Raw genomic sequence first — 12,521 nt, 5'->3', positions numbered from 1 at the left:
TATAGAGAGAGACTTCAGATTTCAATTTAAGTAGCTGCTCCACTCCTAGTGCTGAGGAGAGGAAGTCCAGAGAAACATTTGCCAAGGATAGCAGTAAAATCCTAAGAACCCACAGTACAGTCAATTATTCAGTAGTTGAGTCAAATGGAGGAGATCAAATGTGAAAAAGTTATCTGTTTGTGTGACGTGTATTACCTGCCTACAATGATAAAATGCAATACACGTTCGAATATTGGTCTTAGTGGAATCTTACATTTATTTTTATTACATTTCTTAGCAGACACCCTTATCCAGGGAATCTACAGAGAGCAATTTGTAACTTCAAGAAAAACAAGTCTGTCATCGAAGATGGGTGTCTAAGAGTTTGCCTTTGTTTTTCTCCCTCAGAATTTCTCTGATTGTTTTGAAAGGCGGTTTGACAAATGGATTCAAACCACAGGAAAAATGGGCAAACCTGCCATGTGTTTCCTCTGTGTTGCAGTGCAGAGGCGGAGTGGTGTCGTTACCCACTACCCAGTTCATTGTGATGACAAATAAATCAAATGGGTATTTCAAAATCTTCCAGAATGAAAAAGCCACAGGACTTTTTGTGCTTTTCTTTAAATTAGAAGCTGAAATTCTTGTAATAACTGCCAATATCTTCTCCCTCTCTGAGTGTATCAGCGGGAATATTAAAAAATATTGCATATCCTACTGGATGACTAATCCTTATAAAAACATAAGAACATAAGAAAGTTAACAAGCGAGAGGAGGCCATTCACCCCATCATGCTCGTTTGGTGTCCATTAATAACTAAGTGAACCAAGGATCCTATCCAATCTATTTTTAAATGTTCCCATATTTTCAGCTTCTACCACATCACTGGGGAGTTTGTTCCAGATTGTGACGCCTCTCTGTGTAAAGAAGTGTCTCCTGTTTTCTGTCTCGAATGCCTTGAAGCCCAATTTCCATTAGTGTCCCCGGGTGCATGTGTCCCTGCTGATCTGGAAAAGCTCCTCTGGTTTGATGTGGTCGATGCCTCTCATGATTCTGAAGACTTGATTCAAGTCCCCACGTAGTCTCCTCTGTTCCAGGGTGAAAAGGTTCAGGTCCCTCAGTCTCTCAGTAGGACATTCCCTTCAGACCTGGAATAAGTCTGGTTGCTCTCCTCTGAACTGCCTCTAGAGCAGCGATATCTTTCTTGAAGTGTGGAGCCCAGAACTGTCCACAGTATCCAGATGAGCTCTAACTAGTGCATTGTACAGTCTGAACATCACTGCCCTTGTTCTCAATTCTACACTTTTGACAATATACCCTAACATTGTGTTTACCTTTTTTATTGCTTCCCCACATTGTTTGGATGGAAAAAGTGAGGAGTCCACATAGACTCCTAGGTCTTTCTCATGCGTTACTTCATCTAGTTTCCTCTGTTTCCTATACATCAACCAGTTCATAATCCATCTACTTACATTACCCTGAATGCCTACAGTTTCCAATTTGAGGATCAGTCTTTGGTGTGGAAAAGCTTTTTGAAAATCTGAGTATATCATATCATATGCTTCCACATGATCTACAGCTGCAGTTGCATGTTCAAAAAAATTCCAAGACATAATCTGCCTCGTCTAAACCCATGTTGACTATCTCCAAGAATATGTTTTTTATTAAGATGCTCCTCTCTTTTCTGTCTAATCATTTTTCCCAACATTATACAGGTGATGCAGGTGAGACTGATTGGTCTGTAATTTCCTGGCTCAGTTTTGTCCCCTTTCTTGTGGATTGGTATGATATTTGCTGTCTTCCAGTCAGTTGGCACATCCCCTGTTCTAAGTGTCATTTGGAATATTTGACTTAGTGGCCTATAAATAATTTCCCTCATTTATTTAAGTACTGTTGGAAATATCCCATCTGGCCCAGGTGATTTGTTTGTTTTGAATTCTGCTAGTCCCTTTAGTAGCTCCTCCTCATTTATCCTGATCTCTCTTAGGGTTTGACTGGACTGATTGTCAACCTGTGGCATGTTATCTGTCTTTTGTAAAAACCTCAGTGAAATACTCATTTAGAACATTTGCCACATCTTGTTCGTTTTCCAAGATACTTCCATTTTTGCCTGTTATCTGTTTCACTTCCTCCTTTATTGACCTCTTACTGTTGTAGTATTGAAAAAAACTATTTTTATTAGTTTTAGCTCCAAGAGCTATGTTTCTTTCTATTCCCCCCTTTGCTTTCCTGATCCCTTTCTTAAGATCTATTTGCAGCTCCTTATTCCTTGTATTTTGTTTAGTCTCTATCCCTTTTGTATGCGCTATACAACATTTTCTTTCTCTTTTCTATTTTTTTGCATACTTCAATTAAACCATTTTGGCCAATGTTTTTTGGTCCTCAATTTGCTAAGTTTTGGTACAAATTTCTCCTGAGCCTCAAGTTCTATATTCTTAAAATATAACCATCAATTTTCAACTGAATCTGTATCCAGTGTGCTCCAGTCTACCTCTTCTAAGTGCCGCCTCACACCTTCAAGGTTTGCTTTTTCATTGTTTTAGACTTGGACCTTGTTTTTTGAAAGAATGCCTCAAAGCTAACCATATTGTGATCACAGTTTGCCATTGGTTCTCTAACTAGTGTCCCTCTGACTCTGTCTTGGTCATTTGAAAAGATCAAGTCAATACATGCGCTCTCTCTGGTTGGTTCCCTGACAAATTGAGTTAGAAAGCAGTCATTTACCATCTCAACCATTTCAATTTCTGCTTCTGTAGTCCCCACTGGGCTTTCCCAGTCTATGTTTAGGAAATTGAAATCCCCCATTATAACAGCCACATCTTTGCTACATGCAGTCCTGATTACACTGTATAATGCAACATCTTTCTGAATATCTGAATTGGGTGGTCTGTAACACACTCCTACCACTAATCCTCCAGATCGTTTATTCTTATGTCATACAGTATTGAATTTTTTCTTTTTTCCTTTCACAGGGATTACAATTCGTTTAGCGAATCTAAGTTCTTTGGAGGGCTGAGCTGGAGGCAGAACTCAGGAGCAGATTTCTTTGGCCTTGCTCAGTTTACAAACCAGCACTCAATTAAGACTGCTCCTTTTTAGGGTTTTGTTCTTTATTATAGTTAACAAGCAGAATAATTTAGTAACTTTCACAGCTGTTTTAATTCCTCTCAATTCCCTTTAATTGTGCGGTTTGGATGGAAGCAAATAAAGTGATTAAAAACTATGTAAATTAAAGCAACCGCAGGACATTTCCCGGTATAAAAATAGAGCTGAAAAGCCATTGTGATAATTGCAAAGAATTGCAAAAAAAAAACAAAAAAAACAACAACAACAGAAAGTGATGGAAGGATATTGGATGTACCAGATTCACTGCCGCATGAAATGTACAATTATGTGCAGCACTTTGTGCATTGACAGATGTTCGTGACAGTGCCTCTGAATGTGGAGAGAGGAACAGAAGTGGTGATACTTGGATTCTTTAACCTTTCAGTAATGACAAGTGTGCTGCAGCCCCCCACCCTCAAGCATGACTTTTTTTAACCGAGCCCCTTGCACTAGGCATGGCATTATCAGATGTCAGTTAGTGTAGTGTGTGCCGCTGGGTAGCACAGTCACTGGCTCGGCTCTTCACATCACTAAATAATAGAAATGACCACTTCCTGATTTCAGTTGCCGGCTTTTAATGTAAACTGTTTCTGTTAATGATAAGTGAAGGATAATGAAACACCGGTTAACTGATGACTTAAACAGAGGATGTTATTTTCAAAAGATCACGTATTTGTGTGTTTTAAGACATTTCTGCATGGCAGTGAATTAGCAGTGTGCACTGTAATTGAAATTATAAGAACAACTGCAGTTTATTTGCGACAGGGTGTTATTAAGCACCCTTTCTAATTTGCAAGTGTTAAGCAATCTGACGTGACTCCTCAGCACAATGGCTCTACAAGGGAACCAGAAAGCCGAACTACAAGTACCTTGCCTGCGTTGTAGGTGTGATCTAAATCGGGAGGAGAAGAAAGATCATAATAAAACCCACAATAATAGCTTTAATTTAGGATTTATTTAGGGAAACAAACCAGCATAGCCAATCTAATTCTATAAGGAAAAGATGAAGATGAATGACATTGTCCAGAAATCTTAATTTCTTAATCAACATATTCCTCATCCTTTAAAGTGCTTTTGTATGAACATCGGTTTTACAATCATATTTCTTAGTATCAATTAATACACTTCTTGAAGGTTAGTGTTCACAGACAGGCTTCTGATCATTGGCCTTGGTCATTTATCATTGGTCATACATAGTTTTATGGGATGTCAAACAAGGCGTTACTGGAATGTTCATCGCTCAGACAAACCTTATCCATAGTTATGCTTTTCCAGGCAATCTTTTTGTAGGAGCAATGCAGATTTACATAGCCTGGTGTAGACCACGCTCCTCTGAAAGGTTGCCATAAATTAATACCACCATTCGTGAAAGACATCAATCAGAATGTTACTTACATTTTTTGCCTTTTCTGAAGCATGCGTGTGCATTTCCGCCTTCTCCATGGAGAGATTTATGTGCAATGTTTTATGCATACTTCTAACAGGCATTTGCTAGAAATTCACTATTTATTACTGCCATAAATTGGTAGTCCATCTTTTATAGTTATTGGCTTTTTATCCTTGCATGTAAGGGTGTAGATTCCCAGTGTTTCAAGTTGATTAACATACCTTTCTCAGCGGAAAATGTGTTTGGGGATTTATTAATTAGATTCCCACAATGTATATATGACACATTGACTTCATAATGGGAAAAATATCTGATATACAATATTCAAAATCATGTAATGCCTGTTACATATTTTTGCCTTGAATTCTATTGAAAAGGTCCTTTGTTCTATAGATAATGTACCACTAACTGTCCAATTCTAGGTCAATAATTTACATTTTGATCATAGTGCCATGCTTAGTCTCTCATTGTTCTATAATGTATGTGCTCTATCTAGTCATGTTTTACAAGGCTTTAGTTCCCTTAAGCTGTGTCCATTATCAGTCCAAGCTCTCTGTCAAAGCAAAGAGCAAATTCAGTTGAATCTTTTCATTTTCCCAGGTTCATCATGATTAACATTACACTTGATGATGTGCTTTGTTTTACTTTTGTTGTGGAAAAAATACAATATTCAGTAGACGAATGTTTTGATTCTTGTTTTCCATAATCACAGTTTTGCATAAATATTGGGTCAGAGATTGCACAAACCAAGAACATCCAATTTACAACAGCACAGCCACTCCAAACTGAAAGTCAGACAGAGAGATTTTATGTATTCCATCGCTCTGTTAAAAAGCTTCAGATTTTAATAATGCAGAATGGTAATAATGTTTTCCTAGGCAAACATGACTGCGTGCAGTTGGGCTCACTTTAACACCCGCATGCAGAAAAATAAATAACCTTTCCTTTATCTGTGTCTAAAGCAATCAGTCGCCTAATTCAAGAGCTTGCTGCTTCTGCATCAGTCATAATGTTGGTTGTACCGCACCTGTTTACAGCAGTGTCACGTTTGATTGATGGGGATTTCACCGTTCTGCATCTCAGCCTCGGTGACCTGGAGTTTTGTTGAATGTGTTGGGAAACTAATTAATGGGAAACAAATTATTTAGTCTGAGATATTTTTTTTCTGAGTGCAAGATGATTTGTTTGTTTTTTTATATATGTGTAGTGTGATTCCACTACGGCAGGATTTTGCAGCATAAACCTGCTTCTCCATATTTGCATGTATACTCATATCAATACATTTATGCATAAATATACTGTATAGAAATTGCGGCATGACACTCATGTTGGATCCTGCTGCTTTCAAGCGTCTCATAGTGGTTGAGAATATTAAAACTGCTGCCACATTCATGTTGAATTCTTCAGATTCTTCATTTTTTGTGTTCATTCTCATTATCTTTAATTGACCGCACAGTGTTATGACTGAATAATCAGGGGGTCAGACGGTGTTTAAGTTAGCTTAAACAGATTTCAAATATGGCCTAAATGCTGTCACAAGCAAAGTCTGGTGATGTGGATATACACCTTCATAATAATACGGTGTACAGGAGTAATTTGTGTTTACTAGGGAAAATACGATTACTTTATATGAAGTTCTTTTGATTTCATTTTAATTATACATGAAGTACTGTATGATTTCCTACAATGTGCATGAAGTAAGCATGTGTTAGCAACATATTCCACAATTAATTATATAATTGTTGTTAGCTTCAACTCCTTTTCCAAAATGTTCAATATCACTTTATTTCATGTTTGACCATTTTATGTTTGATTTTATTTTGACTGAATGAAGGGGCGACTGGTTAACAGTGTTGGGTTATTATCGTCGAACCCCAAGTATTTTTATAAATTGTGAATGCGACCCGTTTTTGGTTGACAACCTCCCTTTGAAAAGGGACACTAAATGGACTCTACATTATTCTAGAGCCATGACCCCAAACGAGTACGGCTCACACCCCATGCCATGCCACCAAATCAATTGTGTCTGCCATGTTCGGGGTGATGTGCGTTTCATTCCCCTCTTACACGAAACAAGAACATCAACAAAGTCTGCGTGGCTCCACTGATGGAATCGATGGGATTCTGCAGATCTGCACAGAACAGGATGAACGAGACCTTAGTGTAAACCTTAGCAGTTCGAAACTGTTCCTGCTCCTAATCCCGGTTGTAAAGTATTACCAGAAGAGGGTTGGGTTCCCTATGGGAATCAGCCAGATAAAGACCTGCAGAGCTGGAGGTGCCCTACATCTTTGATCATGCTGGTCTCCAATTCCCACCATGTTATTGTTGGCTTGAACTGTGAGCTCCCAGTGGGTAGTGCCCTTGTTAGGAGCTCCCTGGATCTACACTAGTCAATACAATACAATACTGATTTATGTAGTGCCTTTTTACTCGTTGATCTTAGGGCACTTTATAAAGAAACCCTGACCTCCCATGGCTTCTTGGGTGAATTAATGTTGTAATTTCCAGCTGCATCAAACCTGCCAATTCGGGTGAGAGTGGCATTGAACAGTAGATTCAAAATGGATGAAAGAACATGAAATGTCATTTGAATTCCGTTTCAATCAAATCTGCCAACAGCACAAAAATAATTACCCTACCAAAACATCCCTTTGCTTATTCTTAAGTGTTATCCAAACTCCAACAGTATAGTAGGGTCATAGTACTGAAAAGGTTGCCGTGCCACATTTGCTATTGTTTTTGGTACATGTAATAACATATCAGTTCCAGCCTGTCTTTGACCATTTTATGTTTGATTTTCTTTTATTCAGGGATGCCCAACATTGGTCCCGGAAAGCCACAATAATTGTATAGGACACCATAATTAATCAATTTAAAACGACTGATCTAAGCTCTCAATCAACTGGTTTTATTCTCTTAAACCATGAGCTGTAGGTTACATTGTGAATAGGATTACATTCTAAATGGGGGGTCTCAATTCATGATGGGCCACCGTACCTTCTGCCTTTTGTTACAATCAAGCTGAACTGCATATCAAAATTGTCTTTCCAGATCTGCAGTAATCACAGCACAGTTGCACTTTCCAAATGAATCTAAACAAGCAGCAACAGCAGCAAAAACATTTATCAAACTTTTCAAGGCTGGTTTTCATTTCTAGTACTTGAAATAATTCACACTGATCAAAAAAAGTCATGCAACACCAGCTGGAGAAAATGTATTCTACATGAATTAGAAATGTGTGATTAGTGGAGACCGTGAGTTAAGGGAGCTGCACGGAAAAAGTACATCGCATATATTGGGGTCATCCTATTCACAATGTCTTGTATTTGCATGACGAGAGATGAAAGTCATGTGTGGGCCTCCATTAGGAGTAAAAGGCCTCAGCGGGTTCCCCTTGGGGACCAGTGTGCTACTGATTTATTTCGAAATATGTAACAAAGCAATGTGTGTCATAAATCCTTTCACGTTAATAATGCCAGGACAAACGTATGAACACGGGAAGGACTACAGTTTTTCGATCCCATGACCTGTTAATTAGCTGTCTGTTGATTAAAGAGAGCATTAGAGAGAGGAAAAGGCCAGCAATTACTACATGTATTAATCCAAGAGAAAAGGCTCATTAGCATTCTGAGTGGTTCATGTTTTAAATGGGAATGAAGTTTAATTTAAATTTACTTGGTGATTTTTATACTGCAATTTGCACTTTTAATTTGTCATTCCTGTAATTATGTATGCATGAATTACAGCTGAGCTGAGCTAAAATGGAGGTGCCGCATTTATTTGCTTCAGTAAGTTAGACTTCGGTTCTATTTTTTTTTTCTTTTTGGTTGACAGGATAATAACTTCCACTGGCAGCTGTCGTCTTACTCATTTCTGAATACAAAACCCAAATGTCAAAGACTCTTTTGTCTGTCAGAACAAATAAACTCTGGAGTTGTTGTGAAGATTGATTTTAATACTTGTAATAATTGTCTCCAAATTGATTTCAAATATCTCTTGGGCTAGTAATACACCTAACAGCTTCCTAAATGGCAAATTACAGCAATTGCAGCATTAAACAAAATACATTAAATTTATTCATAGGTTTTATTCAGGACTGTGTAATCTGCCTTTGTTGCACTGAATTTTAGTTTGATCAGCTGTAGCAGTAGCAGAGCTATCCTCATCTCCTTGAATGGTCCTACAGTCTTGGTTAACTCTCTCCTACATGACATCTACTTGATGCTTGCATTTATATCCCAAGTTAATATATCTGCTGGGTTTAAAAGCAATGTTGAGACGTGCATTATTCCCTGTGTGTTCTGTCCTGTCATGTTTTTTTTTCTTTTCTTGTTTTGCATTAGCCTCTGATTTGGATTGTAGCAACCATAGCTTCACGACACGGTCAACTCAGTCCTGATATGAAAGCCCTTAAATAGAAATAGGAAGAGACTGGTAATAACTACTGTACAGTAAGATAAATACTGAAGCGATGTGTGTACTTCAAACCATTAGGCTTAAATGAACCATACTTCTGGGACCCTGAAGGCAACAGTATCTATGTAATCAAGTGTTTCACATTGCTGGCTTGTTTGTAAATGCGGGAGCTACTGATCAGCAATGGGGGGGATTGCACCCAGATCAGATCACACCTCGTACATGCAGCAGAAGGAACCTACGGTCATTACTCTTTCACATAATATGAGTGCATTAAAGACTTTTGAAACTCACAACAAAAGCCTTTGAGCGAACCGAGATGACATAGATTAATGCGTATAAAACTAATTCTGTTATACACTCCTTCTCAAGACGGTTTTGAAAGTGCAAAGTGCATGCAGAGAGTAATAGCCTGGGATTAGATGGGCTTGTTAGTTTCTATTAGAGTCTCCTCAGGAAGCCAGCTGTGCCGGTTTCTGAAAATGAGCCAGATGTGTACGATTCTGGATGACAAAGACCACTTGTGGGTTTTCTTTACTTTTCTCTCTGTAGCCTGGTTCATGACGCTGCCTAATCATGTCTTTTAGAGTATGAATACTGACAATACTCTTACAGAACATAGAGACAACAGAATTGAAAGTTCAGCACCAAACGTGACTGTTGTCGTCAGCATGTGAACAGACCGTGCTGTACAGTGGGCAAATGCTGTTTCGAAGCTCACTTTAACTGCCATGTAAGAGAAACCTAGGACCAAAAAAACCCAAAAACAAACGGGTACTGTACTATGCTTGAAGTAAAAGCACATTCAAAGCACACTGAAGGCATTGGCTCATGGAAATAAACATCTGAAATGACAAAATAAACATATTGTCTTTCGTTTATTCATTGGATTGTGCACACAATTCTGTGACAGACCTAGACTGCAGTCAAAGACTTCACTAACATGTTTATCAGTGCCATTGTGTTGAGGCTCATAAGGGCCTCGGTCATTAAAAGCAGGATGAGCACATTAAATGGCACATAACATTGATTTTGTTACCCACCCCCACTTCACTTTGCTGTAACGCAGTGGCAGGGAACAGATCCTCACCACTGCTGGCATGTGTTCCTTCTTTTTTACTTCCTGGGTTGGGTTTTTTTGCATTCATTTTCAGATTTTTCTAACTCAGAAACGTTGCTCGATCCCTTTAGTCTTCATTTCATCATTTCAGGGCTGTGAAGTGTTTAAAATGGATGTCTGTCCAGTGAACTCTAAAACTTGAAAAATAAAAAAAAGGGTGGTTCAAAGTAATTAGCTTTGAAAAGGTGAAATATTCGGTTTATGGTAATGTTTATGCTTGAGTGGTTTACAGCCTGGCACCACAGGCTGACTTCTACCCACTCGGCTTGGTGGCACTCATCCAATTATGCACTGCCCCCTGGGAACTCACCTTGGGTGAGGGCGTCTGCTGAGAAATAATAAATAAGAACAAGTCCCCGCTAATGCGTACATAGTTAGAATTCAACACTCCCTTTAGGAGACTGTCTGTACTCCAGGTGAAAGATTGTATCAGATATGCAACCCTGGAACCCCCATTAAGCACTGTTATATTTTTCAGGTGGATTTGTATATATAGATATATATTTTACAGCAATTTCCACTCTAATTGAATTCAGATATCCCAGTTTCCGGAGAGCTAAAACACATGGGAGAAAAACTACAAATGCACAAATTTATTGCGGTTCACATGAATCCATACCCATTTAGGAGAAATGTAAAATGTGTTTGTTACCACTCACCTGACTATCAACCAGTTGAGTAAAATTGAATTTATAGCCGAGTGCTGGGATATTTATAGGAGTTTTAAAATGGATCCATTCAGCTTCAGAGGGGGATTTGGATTGCAGCTGAGTCAGAGGCATGCAGAGATGCATCTCTAAAATGAGGAAAGTGAGAGTGAGCAATGAAGAAACAATTAGATAGATGGCCCGAGGCTGCTAATGTACTACAGAAGTATGAACCGCAATGAACAGAATAACCTTTACCGATTCCAAACATTTATTGCACCAGGAAGATTGATTAATGTACTTCAGGAAGGGACCAACACGAGACAGGGGGGCTATTTGACCCCAACATCAACTCTACAGAGTGGAGCGGATTAGCAAGGTCCAATTAATCTTCTTTGAGGAAACCGGTTCCCTTAGTGGTGGAAGACCTATATTCCCACAAGTCCAGCACAATGAGTCTTCCACTAAAGAGACTAGTTAGCTGAGAAGTATCATAGCAAAGACCGAAGCCCTGAGTGGGCATCGTGGTCCCCCAAGTCATCCTTTTATGGGCGATGTTTGCTAAATCAAGGATGGTTAATCTGGGGCCTCTTAATTCTAGATCTGAAGATCCAAAGATTTTTTTATTTCCCCCAATTATACCTCTGATTCATTGATCTAGTTGAAATCTGACCGGGACAGTAAATCAGAATAGCCTGTGTCTCTAGAAGGTTGCAGCTGGCCATACATGATCTCAATCATTTAATGGAAACATCTAAGGGCAAAGAGAACAAAGTGAATGGTTCAAGTTACTTCAATCCAGCAGATACAGCATAAGGACTGAATGATATCTTGCCACCTTCTGCTGCCTCCTTAATCTGTTTAGATTACATTTGTATATCGGATGGTCACATATTGTTATTCACTGTAATGTGTGGATGCTTTTTTTGTATAGTGATTTTATTACCCATGTGATGTTTCATGTATGTAGTACATTATATGTGTTAGGCATCATACAAATACATTAGGGATGAAAGCATCCATTTAAATGGGATAATAATCATCATCATAATAATCATAATTCAAAATACGTCAACCTATTTAGATAGCTTATTATACATAGCACTTACATACCCATCTTGAATAACCTTTATATGATTATTCAACAAACAGCAAGAAAGGGAGATTTTAATTTGCTTCACCAGTCCAGTCTTGTTTATTTGATTTGGACCGGCCTGGACTGGTGAGGCTAGCGCAGTAGGATCATGTTAATTTACAGGTCAGCTGCAGAGTGTTTCATAAATACGTAATTTAAAATGGGAAACATTTTGTTTCCTCTCTAGTGTTATGATAATGTTTTTGTTTGTTAGTTGGTGATCTGGAGCACTAATCTGAATGATTACTAAAGAAACAAACCCTCACTGTTTCCACTGTGCTAAAGTCCTGCTGAAGACTTGATTTCTCTCCCTGCCTGATGGGGAACAGCCCACACACACAACGTCTCAGACAAACTTTGTCAGTGTGGATGGGATTGCTCCCAGCATGTGACCTAGGATAGCAGTGAGAGAATGGCATGTCTCCAGCCAGGCTTTAACAGAGCAGAGACAGACAAGGTTTCTGTATTTATTCATTATTAAACTTAGAGATCCTTTTGTAGCTGAGTTCAAGTTTTGCTTTGTGCAAAAAAATCTAATGTCTTTGTAATTCATATGGATTTAATGATTTACTGTGATGATCAAATGCCTGGTTGTGCACCTGACCAGAAGACTTGTGAAATAACAGTTCCCAGAGGAGATTTTCATGTAGAACTAAAATTGTGATTGATTTTAACAAATAATTTAATTATAAAACCATTCTATTGGTAAATCGTATGAAACTGCAGCCCCAA

Source organism: Amia ocellicauda, chromosome 9 (assembly GCF_036373705.1).
Source record: "Amia ocellicauda isolate fAmiCal2 chromosome 9, fAmiCal2.hap1, whole genome shotgun sequence".
Classification (NCBI taxonomy): domain Eukaryota; kingdom Metazoa; phylum Chordata; class Actinopteri; order Amiiformes; family Amiidae; genus Amia; species Amia ocellicauda.
This window is presented reverse-complemented; position numbering follows the sequence as displayed.